Source organism: Tarenaya hassleriana, unplaced genomic scaffold (genome assembly GCF_000463585.1).
Source record: "Tarenaya hassleriana unplaced genomic scaffold, ASM46358v1 Cleome158, whole genome shotgun sequence".
NCBI lineage: Eukaryota > Viridiplantae > Streptophyta > Magnoliopsida > Brassicales > Cleomaceae > Tarenaya > Tarenaya hassleriana.
Window position 1 is genome coordinate 37,303 of NW_010964999.1, and position 5,484 is coordinate 42,786.

The window sequence follows — 5,484 nt, forward strand, 5'->3', positions numbered from 1 at the left end:
ATTGTAGAGCGATTGGGCATCGATCTTAGAGCATATGGGCATGATTTCATCCACGGGGACAAGATCAACTATATGCATCTTCTGGAGAACAATTTGTCAAGTAACAAAACGGGGACATATTATGGAGGTTCATGGACGTCAGAGTAGGTATCGATCATTCGACATGGCCTATTTTGTGCTACCTCCTCTGACCGAAGAAGGAATCCATTTTGAGGTCTCATCGGACCTCGGCACAGACTCCGGACAAGAGTCCTCATCCCACGGGTCCTGCTAAAGGCCCGCTCGGTCCTCTCTCTTAACCCTCACCCCTTGCATTCATTTCGGCTAACATCGCATAGCATTGTAGTTTCCTCACATTGTATAGGTTTCATGGGCTACGGCACACGCAACAGAGAAATTGGAATGCGATTCCACCTCATCGGACAAGGTAACACAACCACCCATTTCATTCCATCCATTCCTTATTTCTCTTTGAATTCTCTCCACTAGACGAGAGTCAACACCTTGGCCGGTGTTTGATTCAAGTCTGGGGGGAGGAGTGACACTAACATACATCGTATCCATGGACTCTACACATTATGCATTATTTGCACTTAGAATCATGCATTCCATATTCATCGAAAAAAAAGAAAAAAAAAGAAAAAAGAGTCTTGCATTTTGTACATACTTGCATAGATCGTCATCAATAGGTTGCATATGTGCATATAGGTCTAGGAATGCATGCATACATTTGCATAAAGTTTTTTCTCTCGAAGATTTGGCCGGATAACGATGTGGGGGATATAGAGTGAGGATTGGCTTGGAAAGGTTTTAGGAGCTAAGTTTAGATTGATCTAAAGAGTTGAATGGATTGTCGAGTGAGGTAGAAATAGCTGATCCAATCCAAGTGCGAATGAACGTCACGTGGGATGATTTTGTCTCCTAAAGTCTAGATGGAGTAGAGGCTACGAACCAAGCACGAAACGTCTCCCTAAAAACCACCCTTTGACCTCTAAGTTAGGAAGCTCATAGGAAGCCACAAGCCCTAGAGAGTACTAGCAACCCGACACTCCTCTGTCATCATCTCGTTAATGAAAATCATTCGGGGATATGAGTGCATCGGAAACAAAGGCTCGGGTCTAAGTTGTGGGACAAGAACACAAAAGAAGAGAGGAAAAAAAAAGAGAGTGACGCTTGTCAAATTCCAACGTCCTAGAAGCCCGGGATTGCATGAGAAAGGGAAAGAAAGAAAAAGGAAAAAAGAATACAAAAACAAGAATAAAAAGGAAAGAGATAGGACAAAGAAAAATAGTGAAAGTATGAGCCAAGTAACTTTTAGGGACCTCAATTGGGATGTGTTTAGGAGACATACTCGGCAAGTAGGATATACTCCATTTTAGATCGCGGGAAACAATGGAAATCCCATTGATGAGCTTTCGCTTGAATGTTGGAGAAGATAGAGTACACCAAACCCGATTTCATTCGTAGCGACTCTAACCCGTACAACCAATCCACTCAAAACCCCCATTTGTTCTCCGACTATATCTTATCACCCCTGGATAGTTTTATAGCTGCACACTTACTCGAGGACGAGCAAACCTCAAGTCTGGGGGATTTGATCACACGGGTTTTTCACCGGTTTTCTAACGTCACACACTTTGATTTTTTCTCATATCTTGGGCATAATAGGACGTTAGCCGGTCATGGGTAGGATTCTTTCCTCCATTTCCCTTGCAGGATGATCGAACGAGAATATTTACGCACGAGGCATGGAAAAGGAGCAGAATCGAGAAGTCCCGAATAGCTCAGAGGAAATGAGCGGCCCGCTCGTTATAACGAGCGGTCGCTCGCTGTGATAGCCAAGCAATCAGGCGGTCGCTCGGAGAATCAGGCGGTCGCTATGTGTTAAAACGGATAACGAGCGGTCGCTCGGTAAATAAGGCGGTCGCCTCAAGTTGCAAAGAAGAACGAGCGGTCGCTCGTGCATATGAGCGGTCGCTCACCCTGAAGAAAACAAGCGACACTGAAGAGAAAATGGGCGACCCTGAACAAAAAGTGAGCGACCGCCCGATATCAAATCCGGATCAAAAAGGAAAAGCCCGATTTTTGAGGAAAAACCTAGTTTTTGCACTTACACAAAAAGGGGATTTTGAGGAGAGAGAAGGGGGACTCGACACTTGGAAAGAAATACACCTTGGAGAAGAGGAGAGGGAGATTTGGAGACCTAGGGAGACATCTTGAAGAAGGAGATCACCATTGAAGATCACACTGAGCATTTCTTCTCCTTTTCTATGTTCTCCCCTTTTGTTTTCTGTTTTGGACCTTTAGATATGGAGTAGTAACCTTGTTGTGGATGAGGGATCCTCACTTTTGTATGGACACCTATGCTTATCTATGATGGTTTTGAGTTTTCTTCCATTGGTTTGATGTTTTGTGCTTAATGCTATTGAATTAGTTGAAACTCTAATTTATATGATTGTAGAACACATTGATCATAGGGATATGGGAATGATGTTTGGAACCAAATGTCAAATGAGTGAGTTATTCACATTGGGAGATGGCTTAACTTGCTTAGGGTTCATGATGGGGTACATTAATGCATCAAAAAATCATTTGGATCATTGGGAAATGGGTGAATCGATTCTCTAGGTAGTGAGTTTAAGCTTGGGAGAGACAAACTCTAGAGGAAGTGCTTGAAACCCCCATAGGGAGGATAACCCGTAGACATTGTAGCATCATTAACCATCCATGCGATTCTTGAGGGATCCCGAACCTACAACGTTTCAAACCGTCGTTTTACAAACCGTTAATTTTTATCGCTTTCTCGTATTCCGATACTTACCACAAACCATATTTTTACTTGACCACCTAATCTAGCTTAGAGATAGACTAATACATCCTAGTCCTAGTGTTCGACCCCGGTACTACAACTACCGTATACTTGCGGATAGTGGTACGGATCGGGTACTAAACATAAGACTCGGTGCATGCGCATCAGAGCCCTGCACATCATTCACACCATTTGAACTTAGAATTCTATACATACTTGCATGGACTGTCACTAATAGGTTGCATAGGTGCATATAGATCTAGGAATGCATGCATACACTTGCATAAGGTTTTTCCTCTCAAAGATTTGGCCGGATGACGATGTGGGGGACATAGAGTGAGGATTGGCTTGGAAAGGTTTTAGGAGCTAAGTTTAGATTTATCTAAATAGTTGAATGGATTGTCGAGTGAAGTAGAAATAGTTGATCCAATCCTAGAGCGAATGAATGTCACGTGGGATGATTTTGTCTCCTAAAGCCTAGGTGGAGTAGAGTTACGAACCAAGCGCGAAACGTCTCCCTAAAAACCACCATTTGACCCCTAAGTTAGGAAGCCTATAGGAAGCAACAAGCCGTAGAAAATACGATGCATCCCGACACTCCTCTGTCATCAACTCGTTAATGAAAATCATTCGGGGACATGAGTGCGTCGAAAACGAAGGCTCGGGTCTAAGTTGTGTTGGTTTAGTGCTCTATGATGTACTATTTGCGAGCTTTCCTTGGATACATTTGATGTATTGATACTTTATATAGTTTTATGAAAGTGTTTGATTCATTACATATTGTGCATACTAGATATGTCGTGAAATCCATGTATTGTTATGAACAATACTAAACTCCCTAGTCATGTGTCATTGTGGCAATAATGATATACTAAGACTAGTATGATGTGTGATTGATGATCATATAGATGATCATAGGTATTGGATACGATCACAGTCATAGGTATTTGTTGGAGAATGAAATACTGGATTGACCCGCATGCGATCATATCGATCTAGGGTTTGGTTTACTAGGTTTCATGCAGCGGAAGAAAGATCTAAACCTAGTCAAACGTCACACGCAACCAAACTCGCAAAACCCGAAAGATCGTGTATATCACCGAGGGAATCGTTACTTACCTCGTTCTCGATGAGACTTGAAGTTTATTTCGATCCGGGGCCTGTTCTAAATCACCAAGAGCTGAAAGTACAGCTCCTCTACACGTATCCACACCGACGGGAAGGATTCCAAACGATTTGGAACGAATCTGCTAGGATTAGTGAAGAAAAGGGTAACTCAAGAGATGAGATCCAATCACGGGACAATAGAAATCGAAGAGAACAACTTCTCTAGGGTTCTAGGATGTTTCTCTGAGTTTTAGGTCGGCCTTAATTAAGTTTGGACGAAAATCCAAACTTAAATAAGATTAGAAAACCCTAAAAACGAATATTTGGAAATTTTTCGGATCCCGGTCCCCGGACCAGGAGCTTGGTCCGGCGGACCAGGCTTAGTCCGACGCTCGCGGACCATCTGACGTGAAGGCTTGGTCCGGCTGACCACGTGTGGTCAGCTCCGGACCAAGACCCTTCTCGGTCTTTCCAGTCCGCCTGGCCTCAGTCTTGGTCCGTCTGACCCGCTGTCTGGTCGGCGGCTGACCAACTCTTGGTCAGCCGGACCAGGCCTGGACAGATGACCTCGGACCGAGCTTCCAGACCTCTTGGACTGACCAAACTTGGTCCGGGGCTGACCAAACTTGGTCAGCTCCGGACCAACGCACTGAAAACTCCTTTTCATGCTCGTTTCGGTCAAATCTCGTTTCCATTATTCGTATTCTTCACTGGTTAGCCTCTAACAAGACGCCATGACCACCCATTTTGAATTGAGTTAGAGGTGATCTAACCAAGGCATTAACAGCTCGAATTCTGATCCTTTGTCTCGCGATATCATATGGTTAACAATGCATGGTTTGAGCCACCCTTCCAGTTCAACTGCTTTCTCGTCTTGGCAAATCGACTAGTAAAATAGATGCAACTTCATCTATAGTGTGGCCACGCGTTTTCATAGTCCGACTTCCACGAGAGGGCCCAGCGATATCTCTCCTGTTAAGGAGGTGACAAGTCCCATATTGCATGTCTACTATCTCCATATGATTCGTGAACGTATCTGATCAACGCCGTTATAATCATCCGGTTAAAGACGACGTTTGACGCAGTCAAGACACGTCACTCCTCATATCAGATACTCTAGACATCTCAGGTATGAAGATCCATAAACGAACCGCTGTATGAGATTCAAGTCATGACTCTGTTCATGTGATAATCTCATGCGGGTCATCAGTCACTCGTTCACAATGAGTACCCATGATTGTGATCTACATCCAACACGTTGATCACACCTCATGCTAGTCTTCATTCAACATTGTTCCCACAATGATGACTGACTAGGGAGTTTAGAATCATTCTCTAATGATTCAAGGATGCCGAAATACAACAAACATGCTAATCGTATAACGGATAAATAATGCATTCATAAATCAATGAATCAATACAAAGTCAAATGTCATATCATGGATCATCCTAGAGCATTACAACCAACAATCTCCCACTATGCTCTATGATATATTCTACAAGCATCTAATCCTCATACCCTTAACATGACCATCATGCTTTGACGAAGGGAGAGGCTTCGTCAATGG